Source organism: Suricata suricatta, chromosome 4, assembly GCF_006229205.1.
Source record: "Suricata suricatta isolate VVHF042 chromosome 4, meerkat_22Aug2017_6uvM2_HiC, whole genome shotgun sequence".
Classification (NCBI taxonomy): Eukaryota; Metazoa; Chordata; class Mammalia; order Carnivora; family Herpestidae; genus Suricata; species Suricata suricatta.
The window spans coordinates 153,234,893-153,247,602 of record NC_043703.1 but is presented as its reverse complement, the minus strand read 5'-3'; the positions used below and the strand labels follow the sequence as shown (position 1 = coordinate 153,247,602).

At 50.5% G+C, this 12,710-nt stretch overlaps 1 protein-coding gene across 2 annotated transcripts in view; it reads right to left on the bottom strand.

The window, feature by feature from the left end:
• The window catches only part of FAM49A (family with sequence similarity 49 member A), a 101,194-nt gene that overhangs the window by 48,396 nt on the left and 40,088 nt on the right, over nucleotides 1-12,710 (bottom strand). For both annotated transcript variants that reach the window (XM_029938267.1, XM_029938266.1), the window contains exons 2-3: nucleotides 12,541-12,582; nucleotides 10,780-10,930 (exon numbers count right to left, since the gene is read on the bottom strand). The gene's annotated coding sequence lies outside the window, so the exon portion shown is untranslated. The remainder of the gene's footprint in view (nucleotides 1-10,779; nucleotides 10,931-12,540; nucleotides 12,583-12,710) is intronic.

Genomic DNA, 12,710 nt, shown 5'->3' with positions numbered 1-12,710 from the left:
TCTTTGGAATTCAAGAAGCAGCTGAGGACCGGTGGTGTTCCAGACCTAGAAGCCCAAATCAGGTCTTGCTGCAATTATGCAACAGTACAACGGTAACATTATGGCTATGCTGGCGATGATTTGCAGCCTAGGCAGGCTCTATCTCTGGCTTCCACGTGTCAAATTTGGAAAAAAACCAAATTCCACGAGATGACAAAATAATGACTAATGACGTTAATATAGATCCCATGGCTTTGGGGGTCTAGTCACCTTGCCCAGGGAATGGTAGCATTTCGCTAGAATACGTAATGCTCTGTTTTCAAAACTTCTAGAAAGTGCCACTATCACCAAAGATTTTGTTTAGTTGGCAAAATTCTACTGTCTATCAATATTCAATATAATTTGGCTGATCCCCCACCACCAACAAAGTCCAATACCTCCTCCTCCCCACAGCCTGATACCTGCTCCCAAATTAAACTGACCACTTCTTTCCGATGACCCTAGTAGATATATAGATATTGATATCGATATCAATGTAGATACATATAGAAAATCTATCTATATACACACCCTATAAATCCTGTATATGTTTCTTCCAAAAATAAAATCCTTCTATAGGTCTGTTGAGTTCCTTAGGGCAGCCTTAATTACCGCCACATCCTCAGCACCTACACAGTCCTTTACAGAGTATAGAAAGTTGGTGAATGGTCTAAGGAATAAATACATGAACATTTGCTCTTTTGAGAGACTGGTTCTCAGTAGGACTCGGTGCCTGCAGTGGCCTGAGAGCACAATCCAGTGTGACTCCTCTGGGCTGGAATAAGCTGGAAAGGTTTCGGGCAGAAGGAGGCTATGAGGTCGGGAGGGAAAAACTGTCGGTGGACATCCGACAACCGGCGAGGCTCGGGAGCTGGACGGAACGTAGGGCCAGGTCACGCACTCCTGGTGGGTGGGTGGGGATGCGGGGCCTTGGGAGTGACAGCTGTCACAGGCTCCGCTGGAGAGCCCTGGGCAGATCCCAGTCTTCTGGTTATGATGAAGGGAGGGACTGGTTTTCCTCTGTGCACTTACACTTGCTTTAAAGGAAGTTCTCCGCCAGGTAGACTGATATCCTGAGCCAGCCTGGGGCATGTCCGGACGCCTGCCCCAGTCCTGGGGTGGGGGCCGGTGTCCCCGGCCTCCACCTCTCACCAGAGCCCCAGGCGCCCTCACAGGCCACCCTTCCGAGTTCCAGTCACTCCTGCTGCCCTGTCTGCCTCTCTTCCTAGAAGGTGAGTGCCTCCAGGACGGGGCCTAGGACGCAATGCTTGATCAGGGAATGCGTGTTTGCTAATAAACGGAAAACAAGTGCCTTCAGAAGTGACAGCATGAATGCCTAAGTCTGTATCCAAGGATCTTCTGAGTCCCAGCCACTTACTTGGAAAGAGAAAGAGGGAAGGAAGGATGAGCAGGCAGAAGAGGGGAAAAGGGTGACAGGGAGAGATGAAGGAAGGAGGGAAGGAAGGAGGGGAAGGGAGGAAGGGGGAGAGGAAGGAAGCAAGGGAGGAAGGAACTGTTTTTCCCCCTTCCACCTAGTTTAATGAAGCTGTAACTGGTTTCTGGCACATGAAGAAGCAGACTGGGATCTCACGCTACGCTTGAAACTTAAAAGAAAGGGAGCTCAAGCCATCTGAAAGCAAACTATGGCCTCAGCGATGCACAAATGACCTGAAGACAGGCGGCAAGTGGGTTCTGAGAACAGCCTGCCTCACCCGCTTGGAGGAGATGGCCGGAGACCCATTGGCACAAAGAGAAGCCTGTGACTGTCCCTGTCTTTGGCCCTGCCAATCAGATTTGGAGGCCGAGTGGGGAGAAGCCCAAGGTCAGGGACAGGCAAGACAAAAGAACATGTCTCGGGCTGTGGATTCGCATTTGCGGATGCCTCTTTGAATTGAAATTCCTGTGCGGAAACCTGGGTGCACGTGCAGAAGTGGGCTTCGCCGCCTCCAGGCTGGTGGGCCAGCTGTGAGACAGTCCTGCCCCAGGTGAGGACGGGCCGACATATCACCGCTGACACGGAGGGCGCTGACCTTAAACCCTGGGGCCTCGAAGACGACTTCACTCATCCCCTGCTTCCCCAAATCCTCCGTGGCGGGCAGCCACGCTCATGCCCACTCTGTCCTGTGCTCAGCGCTGTTTTAAGTGCTGCCCGCAAATGATCTCATGTGATTCTCCAGATGACCCTCAAAACTAGGTACCCTGTTTAGTTTTAAGAATTATGAAAGTGAGGCCGTTTGCGAAAACAGTTTTCCTTTGGGCAAATGCAAGTTTGCAGTGAAGCATGCTCTCCACTAAGGGGCATTATTGTCTCATATTAAAACTGCCAGACCAGGTCAGGGTAGGGCCTTAGCACAAGAGCAGAAGTTTGTCAAAAGGACAAAGCGGAGGGATCAATTTCAGTGACCTGGATATTTTCTACATGTTATTCCTCTTAGTAGTAAAAGGTTCAAATTCACAGCTGTGGTACCCGATGCAGACTTAACTCCGTAACTCACTTCATTCCCGTTCAAGGTCATTTCAAAGGCACTGGGCTTGACCAGTCAGCCAGCAATGGGCCAAGGCAACCGGGGCAGGGAGGAAAGATGAACAGATTCAACCATTTGGCAAAGTAATCATCCTCCCTAGCTGCTTTTGCTAATTCCTAGAGTCACGTTTTCCACCAAGGGAAATAGGCTGAATCACCTTGACTCCAGTTGGAGTGTAAAGTGAAAGAAAAAAAGAGAAAAGAGGGGAAAAAAGGGCCGAAATGCTAACCCAAGCTTATCAAAATGAGTTTCTGTCGGTCACTTTAACTCTGCAAGTGTGCATCAAGATAGCAGGATTCTCCATTGGTGACTGTCCCCTCCCCACCCCCCACCCCTGCTTATGGACAGACGGGCTGTTTCTACACAGACGGGTGTCCAGACACAGGACGCTGCTTTCAGAGAGAGGATGCTACTGCAGGAAACTCACAATACACAGAGAAGGCAGCAGAGTCACCGCGGGACTTCCCTGTTTGGATGGATCCTCCAAGACCACAATTAAACCAAACAAACAAACTCACCGACTTCATCTCCAAATTTATTTTAAAGCCCAGCCCTGCGCTTGATGACTCAACCATACGTTATCCCAATTTAAACTTGACCCTGCAGCTGGAGCTCCCAGGCTGGTGTCCATGGCCACAAAATGACTAAATTTGAAAGCTTTGCTCTTCGTCTGCTGTGGGGCTCACAGCCTCCCCGATGGATCAAGTACTGTTTAGGCTGCAGCTTAATCCCACTTGAAGATCGCAAATTTTTATTTGAACAAGAGGCCTGAAGCTGCCCTGCCGTTCACACCCCTCACGAAGCCCGAAACGGGAAACAATGTCTAGGCACGTGGTGCCCAGTGGAGTGCTGGGAGCCCCCTGGAGAGATGGTGGAGACGCCAGCTCACCTTCACGGACGAGCCTGTGGCCTCGGCCACACATTGGAGAATGCCCTGCGCTAGACTAAGGGTTTGAAGTTCCTTTTCAGCCTGTATCTCGAAAGGAAGCAGTTGCTTTAGGACGAAGGAAATCAGGAGTCTCCTTTGTGCGGATTTAACCTGCATTTTGTTTTCTGAGTGCTTCATGTGTCGATCTCACTTGGCACACATGCAAGTTCGGAAAATAATCAGGGATAGCATGTACCGAGCCCCACTGTGGACCCAGGCCCCGTGCTAAGTGCTTGACACACAGTATCCCAATCCTGGAGCCCAGGACTAGATGGCTCTGAAGCCCTCCCTCTTCCCATTGTTCAAACTGCTTCCTACTCCCCACTCACCCAGCCTCGGTTTACTCACCTGAAAAAAAAGATCAGACAGAAGCTAGACGAGATGACCACACAGATCTCTCTCATCAGTAAGCTTTTACGAAACTTCCAAGGCAAAACCCTCTATAGGAATCTTTGTTAAAATATAAAACCCAGGTGTTTAAGTGCAGCACTTGCTTACTTAAGAAAAGAACAACAGAAAACAATCAGCCCATGGTGTGCAGCAGTACTTAACGTGACCCTCTAATATTCGGGGCATGACTGACCAGGCAGCTGGCACTTAGAACCGGGATCGGCAGCTCCCCCTGGGCCCGGACCAGGCACTCGGGAACTCAGCACAGTCCCGGGCGGACCCGGAAGGTGCCTGGCGCACGTGGCAGGGGGTGCCATCTTCCTGCCCCTGCTGGGGAGAGGTTGGCATGGCGACGCCTCGGCCAGCCTTCACTTGCTCCCTCCCTTCCCTTTCACGCTATTATCACTGTGTGAGATCTTGCCCCAGAAGAACAGAGAAGTCCTGAGGGCGAGGTCTGATGTCAGGGGAGAACAAGTGAGCCTTTGTGTGGCCCTTCAAGGAGAGGAGGCCCGGCCAGGGCTCCTGGTGCACACAGAGGGGCCTGTGCTCTTTCGGCGTTGGGGCTGCGGGGTCTGCTCCTGTCCTGCCTGTGCGGTGGGGCCTCCACCAGCACATGGGGGGGGGGGGCCCACCCGCCCCTCCAAAACAGAGCTGGACAAGGTGGACAGATCCCCACCCGCGAACTTGCCCACACCAACTCCAATGACCACTGTCAGGCCATCTCTCTCTCCCTCCCCCACCCCTCCACCAGCCCTGAGGGTCTCTGCTTCCTTCTCAAAACCCCCAGTCTCCTGCCCCCAGTCTCCTGCCTCCACCCCCTCCTAGTCACCACCCCAGCTCTAAGCCACCCCTTCCTCTGAGCAGCCTCCTGGGTAGCGATCCCCCCACTGCCTCTGGTCTCCTAACATGCCTTGGTTGCTCTAATGCCACACTTGGTGTCACACATCTGATGTGGGCCTGTTTATCACCATTGCTGACTTCAGCTTGGAAACCCCACGTTCGAGGACTAGTTCTGCCCACCGAAATTGCTTAATAAATAGCTTTCAAATGCTTGAACCCACAGAGCATCCCACTGATTTTTATCACTTTTTAAATTTGGGGGGTGAGGGGCAGAGAGAGAGAGAGAGAGAGAATCCCATGCAGGCTCTGCACTGGCAGCACAGAGCCCGATGTGGGCCCAAACTCACAGACCATGAAATCATGACTTGAGACAAAACCTAGAGTCCAAGATTGGAGGCTCAACTGACTGAGCCCCCCAGCCCCCACCCCAAAAACTTACTTTTAAAATAAAACATAAAACTGAGGATTTAGATCAAACTAAGAAGAGCTAATGTTACTGGAGTCCTTACTGTGTGCCGGGCACCACTGGGAGCAGATGCGCCCGCTCGCTCATTTAAACAGCAAGGCGACCTTATTTATGAGGAAGGTGCGATCGACTCTCACTTTACAGAGGAGGAAGCTGTTGGATGAGGGATGTGCTGACCGTCTGAGCTCAGCAGCCAGCGAGCAGGAGAGGAGGAATCTGACCCAGGGAGTCTGGGTCCAGTGTGTTCTCCTAACCATCACGTGACCTGACCGCCACTGAACCAAACGTCACCTAGAGTACACTCTGATGCACACTGTCACGTGTCATTCCCTAAAACTAGGGACACGCGCCTTTGCACGTCATCACATTGGCAGACCCCTTTTATCCCATGGAATGGCATGTTAGATGGCATGTTCCCTTCTCTCTGGGCCAGGAGCATAGGCAGGAGAAGAGCAAGGTGGCCTGCTGGGAAGTGAGGTCTTTGGAGGAGACAGGTCCTGTGCCTGATTTCCTCAGTAACAATTCTCTCCCCGAATGTCTCTGCCCACTTGCAGCCTGGGCTTCACACCGCTTTGTAGGTAATATAAAGTCCCCTCATCCTGGGGCCACTGGGCTGGTGGCACCCAAGTCCGAGCCATCAGGGCTAAGCCAAGTATCACAAGCTGACTCTCCTCTCTTCCAGCCCAGAGAAGGAGCACAGACAGAGCTTCCAGAAGCTGGAAAATTGGAACAAAGGGGCAGAGCAAGGGCACCAGGGCTCACAGCATCAGGATGGGTGTGGGGTGCAGGCCACCCTCGGACTTGGGGGACCAGATCAGCTGTTCTGTGCTCCAGGGCTGATGGAGGCCCCACCGGCCATGAAAAGGGGAGGGGTCCAGTTTCTCCCATTCCAGAGGTGCTTCCTGGTGCTGGTGATGCAAATGTGAATCCCGCATCCAGGTCCTGCTGGACGACATGCAGATTCAGCAGCCATGACTCTCTTTGGGGTCAAGTTCGGAAAGGGAAAGCCCTAGACAGTGAAGCCCAACTCCCACATAGTGACGATAGAGAAGGGAAGGGGGTGTCCAAGGTCAAATGGTGAGTGAGTGCCACAGCTTGGGCCAGAACTCAAGTTTACCCCAACACCAGAGCCATGCTGTCCTTCCTTCCTCTCCTTCCTTCCTTTTCATTCTCATCTCTTCTTCCGTTCAAAGTTCACCTTATGTCTGTTGAAGGCACCCAAGGGAAATCTTACTCACCCTGTACCAGGATTCTGCAGCAAAGAGGGTGAGAGAAAGCTCACGGTGAGGACTTTGCTTAGAGGGAGAAGAGAAGAAACCCAGGTGCCAGGCTTGTCCTCTGCCTAGCCCGTCAGGGAGAACAAAGATCCCTCAAGCGCAAGAGTCAAGGAAACCCTGGCCAATCCTCCTGGTTCTCCAAGGGAAGCGGGGAGGAAGGTGCATCATGGTGCTGTCTGCATCTCCTGTAGACTCCAACTGGAGGAATGTGCCCATTCCTTCAGCTGCTCACCACTGAGATGTTTAAACCTACTAGAAATGAGGGGGTGCCTGGTTGGCTCACTCAGGAGAACACGCTACTCTTGATTGCAGGGTCATGAGTTTGAGTCCCACCTTGGGTGCAGAGATTACTTACAAACAACGACAATAACAATTGGAAGTAAGCCTACTAGAAAAGGGAGGAGGTCAAGTTCAGAGATAGCTCTGCGAGAAGGGTCCCCAATGCCCACAAGCAGAGCCCATTGTTTTAACACGTAGTGAGCTACCCATCCCTTGAAGCATGTTCACAGACACCTGTGGGGTGAGATGTAGAGAGTGTGCTACCATCAGAAGATCTGGAGAGGACCCCAAGCTAAGGGTGTCACTGCTCGGGCCGGTGCTGCATTTCAGAGCTCTAGGTGAAGGCCACGTGCAGGGGCGAATCTTAACCGCTCCTCACTGGGTGGTCAGAAGGAGGGAATGACAGGCAGAGCAGAGGGGAGCCAGTCACCAGAGAGTCTGACTCCTGCCCACCTAGTAGCTGCGAGCCTTGGGCAAACTGTTTCACGTCTCTGAGCTTCAGTCTCGTCTTCTGTAACCGGCACCCTGGTGTGCCTGTGAACCTCCGGTCCCCGGGAGCACACAGACCTCAACACCCCCAGGGAGGTGTGCAGGGCAGAAAGGCCACTTCTAACGCAGCCGTTCATCTTGCAGCTGGCACGGGTGGCCGGAGGGCACAGGCCCCAGGCCCTGTTACACTCGAATAGAGTCTATGTGATACAGATGTGTGTCTGTGTGCACCCATCCGTATATATACACACAGAGATACGTGCATCTGGGCATATGCAGACACACAAACATGAATATATGGGCATATAGCTAACCTTTCTCTAAGAGGAAGGGAGAGGAACATCCCTGGCAGTTTTCCCTGGGAAGCGGCAGACCTCCTTGTCTGCGAAGTTGAATTCTGCCACCCGAGAGCCACGGCACAAGGTTTACTGTTACAGGAGTGTTTCTGGATGATGAGGATGGATTCCTCCTCCTCTTTCCACTTCTTTTCTTGGTTCCTCTCATCTGATTCCACTCACTAACACCTCCAGGGGGTCAGAGAAGAGATCAGCTCAACTTAGTCAATCTGATTATTTTTAGTTGCTGTCGGGAACAAGGTGGGAGGCTGAGGGGGAGGCGGGTACTAATGGCTTCTAAAAAGCAGAGTTAAGGCATCATCTGTGCACGATGATCACTCTGGCTACTTCCTCTCTTCCACCACCACAGAGGTTTGAACACCGGTCCTTATTTATAGAGTGACATCCTGTACTAGGGGTGTCTCTTTCCCAGCTCCAACTCCTACTCACCCTTCAATACCCAGCTTATCTGGCCCCTCTTGGAAGCCTTTCCTGAAGTCCCAGGGTGGAGAACATGGTTTGTTTCTGTCCTTTCTGTGCATGCAAGGGGCCCCTACCCACTATCTGCTCCTGGCACTCCTGGCTCCTCTGTCATTGACACAAACATGGCCTCCTTGGAGGGATGAGTATGCTCAACTTGTCTTGATGGGTTCCAGGCCTAGGGTCGTGTCTGCCACATGGTGGGGACTCAGGTACGTTCTGGCCAGTGAATGTGCACTTTCTAAGGAGAGCAACCTTATCGTCCTATTCAACGAGGAGAGGATTAAGAGATAGCTATTATCCATTTGTTTTCTGACTAGAAAAAAAATGTATCAAAAATTCCATCATTTCTACTAGAAAAGCGTGGGCTTTTGCCAGCTACTCTCCCCAATCATAAGCAAGGCTCATGTGCTCACAACTTCTCAGCAGTTTGAGTGCCAAAACCGCACAGGAAACCGTCAGTGTTGAACATTGACGAGGGCACTGGGCAGCAGAAACGGCCATGTATTCATCAGCTCCAGAAGATCGTTGCTTTCAGTCCGTCTGCATGAACCTATTTCACATCTGAGGAAGCGATGATCTTATAATGTTACCAGGCGGAGGTATAAAATAAGCACTTTTTTAAAGTGCTTTCATTTTTAATGAACAATTTTTTGATAAATCAGAATAAATTTAGGGTCAATAAAATTACACCTTTTGCTTCATCCAATTCCAATCTCATCAGACCATCAACCTTGGCTTGAAAAAACTCTTCCCAGCTCTAGGTTGTCCTCAAGTGCACTCAACGCCCTTGGCTGGGCATTCAAGGCTCCTGGTTAGCATTCCATCTCTCCCCTCTGAACGGGCCTCTCAGACTCACCTCTCACACTCCAGGGACTAATGCATGGTGACAGGCACCGGGCATCCCTTGCTCATGCCCTTCCTCTGCCTGGAAATTCCCAACACCCCTGCCTGACATTGCCCGCCTTCCTTGCTACTCACTGCTCCTCGCCTCTAGGGCTGAGTGGAGAGGACTTGGCCAAGATGCTGCCCCGTTTTGCCCCTCTGTGTGGATCAGGAGCCTCTCCTTGGGCTCCCTCACAGCCACCCATCAGTTGTGTTGTCTGGTCACTACCAGGTCTCCCAGTAAAACCATAAACCTCTCGAGGGCAGGGTCTAAACCTAGCACATCATCTGCACCCAGTGTCTACACCAGCACTGACACAGAATAGGCACTCAATTGTTTGCTGAATGAATTCATGCCTTCTCTACCCTGAAGGCAAGACTTGGTAATACACTATGTGAATGCATTTCAAAAGTTCTTCTCCTTCCTCTGAATTATGTTGTGGCCTGGTGGCCACTCTAGGGAAAGAAACCATAAGAGGAAAAAGGAAGGGAGCACAAGACAATCCTACTCCCCCAAAGAATGAGAACCTGGCATAAGGAACAAGTCTAGGATGAAACTGGAAAACACCTTAGAAATCACCTGGTCTTGCTTTCTGTGCCATACTCAGCAGTATGAAATGCTTCTGCTTTAGGGAACTCAAGACATCTAGATGAAGAAGCGGAGCTTTAGGACTGAGGGAAGCAGAAACTAACACCAGCAATTGGAGAATGATGAACAGGTGCATGGCCTTCTCCGCATATTGGCATCTCCTTCATGACTCCTGGTCCTGTCCTCGTGGGTGCCCTGGGTCAGCTCTGGAGATGTGCTCCAATACCAGAACTCAGGGTGCTGAGCCCTCAGTAGATCCTCAGTCACCTGGGAGGGGTGTCGGTTCATGTTAAGTCCAAGTTCAATGAAGAAGTTCAGGCCGACGTGGCCCAGTCCTTGCAGATCAGAAGAAAAGTGACCCATAATGGACCAGGAGGAGGTGATAGAGGAGGAACGCAGTGACAACAAAGAACCCACGTGCCCAGCAACCTGCTGCCGGTACACAACAGTGCTCCTGGAGGAGAACCTCGCCAACTAAGGATGCCTCAAAACGTGTTAAGCAAGTCCGAGGCGAACCGGACCTCTGGCGGGAGAGCCGAATTCCATCCTGGGTTTGCTACGTAAGGACTTCCCTGCTCGCCTGAGTCTTCACGGCCAGGATGGGCGTGAAGGGAACCCAGATTGTGCTTCATCTGAAATGAATTCTGCAAGGAAAAGTCACCTGGAGGGACAGCTCTAACCTGCTCTCCCCATATGTGGCTCTAAGTTACTCGACTTCATAAACACTCCCAGCTCTGGAGAGCAGCAGCTCCCACTGGGACCAGAGATAGAACCCAGGGACTTTAGCCACATTATTTATCTATCTATCTATCTATCTATCTATCTATCTATCTATCTATCTATCTATTTATTTATTCAAAGTTTATTTATTTTGAGAGAGGGAGAGAGAGCTCACAAGCAGAGAGAGGCAGAGAGGAAGGGAGTGAGGGAATCCCTCTGCACTGTCAGCACCAAGCCCTGCATGGGGCTTGATCCCACAAACCGTGAGATCGTGACCTGAGCCGACATCGAGAGTCGGACCTTCCACCGATTGAGCCTCCCAGGCACCCTCCCTTTAACCACTTCAAAACTATAACCTTGGTTTGTTTGTTTGTTTGTTTTTTTAATGTGTATATGGTGTCAGGAGGCATGCTTTCTAATCAAAGATGACAAATCTGGTGAAACAGCCACCCTTAATACTTTCCAGAATTCTATAAGCACACATACCACACATTCTTCCACTAAAGAGGAGGGTCACCACCATGCTGTCTGCCATGACCGAAGTCAGCTGTTTCTTACCTGGCACTATCTCTTGTGATTGAGGTTCACCAGTCCAGGCTGATAGGACAAACCCGCTGAACAAGTTGGCCGAGGCAAGTCCGGCTCCGGAGTCAGGGCTGTGCCCCCTAGAGTCCCGTGGCTTCCTTGTCCTTACGTGAGTGATAATCTGCTAAGAGGGAATACAAGTCATGGTATTTTGAGAGGCCATTTCCTGTTCTCCTCTAGAAATCATACATTTTTTTAAGGAGACGAGAGAGAATACCAGAATCACAGATTACCAGGGCTGGAAGAAATCGATGCAATAACCTTGTCTAATGCTTTCATTTTGTAGCTGGGGAAACTGAGGTGCAGAAGAAAACAGCCTAGTTCAAGGATTCAGCAACTTGGGAAAACTCAGATTAGAACATGTCTCTGACTCCCTGGCCTTCGGAATGTTTTTGAAAAAGCAGCCTCATGGTCTGGCTGACTTCTCAAACAAGTGGTCATTGACCCTGAATGGGAAGGGGTTTTTTGGTTTTGTTTTGTTTTGTTTTTAAACAGATATTCAAAAAAGGGAGGTGGGACCTTTTTCCAGATTGCTGTTTTGGTCGTTTTGCCCCTGGGAGCTCAATTAGTGAAACAGTCTACCTCAGGCATGTGGTTGGGATTGTTCTGTTTCCCATTAGAAAAATATTGTTATGGAATTAGCAGGCCCCCAGAGCACAGGAGTGGGTGGACCTTCTTTTTCAGTGATCTGTGCCCAGCCAGTAGGGCTCTCTGTCTGTCTTTTTCTCTCTCTCTCACACACAGTCACAGATACAGTCCCTCCTCCCAGGGGTCTCATTTATTATGTGATTTTTCTGGCTACTAAGGATTTGAACCGCCCCTCCTCTCTGCAGGAAAACAAAACCCAAGAAGGAACCTCACGTTTAATAAGTAAATAATATCTGCCAGGTGTACCAAATGAATCTTATAGATACATTTTCTTGATTTGTCCTCAAAAATTCCCCCACAAGGTACCCTGAACTCCATTTTTCCAAAATGGAGAGAACCGAGATTCGGAGAACGAGACTGATCTGTAGAGCCACAATGGGAAGAAGGTGCAGAGCCAGCGTTAAGTGCGTATGTAACTCCAACATCTATGGTTTGTCCATCTAAAGTAGACTTTAGTTATTAGGCCAAAATCACTAGGACTTGTCTTATTTTTTCAGTGTTTTAGCTTGAGTGCAGGAGAACGTTCTTTGGAAACTATAAATTGCTGTAAGGACATGAAAGATTATTCTTGTTAGATTCTCTTTCAGCCAGGAGGCTCTAAGGCCCGGCTTCCTCCCAGCAGAGGCTCCTGTGTCTGCGCCCTGGCACTGAGAGGGCCCATCAGGAAATCATGATTATCTACGCTTGGCGCTTTGTTCCTGTTCTCAGACAACAAGGGACAGGGCTGGAGAGGGGGCGAGGGGGCGGAGAAAGAGGAAGAAAAAACAGGAAGTGAAGGGGGGGAGAAGGAAGGAAGGAAATGATAGGGAAAACAGCAACTTTGAAAAGTCCTTGGCCTCATGAGAAAGTGATTTCTGAGCCAACACTTGTGGGATGGTCCTGAACTTTGGGAAACCAGGTCATGGAGGTAGAGAAGGAAAAACGTTGTTTCCTCTGGATTGGGGGTTGTGTTCATAAATTCCCACCACAGAGCAGAGCCTGAGGGAAAGGGTGCCCCGGCACAGGGGCTGTTTTCTGTGGGCCTGGGTGTGGACGGTGAAGAATGTGAATCTCTGAAGGATTCTGCGGTAAGACCACGTCTCTTACCTCTTGGCTGTGGCTGAGAGGCCAGATGTGCCGCAAAAGGACCTGGAAACAACAAGGAAGATGTTGAAGTGATTCAGTATCGGGAGAGCCATCCCATCCCCCCCTCTTTCTTTGTCAAATACCCTCAGAATTATAATCCATTTTCGATGTACAAGATGGACACTTGGACA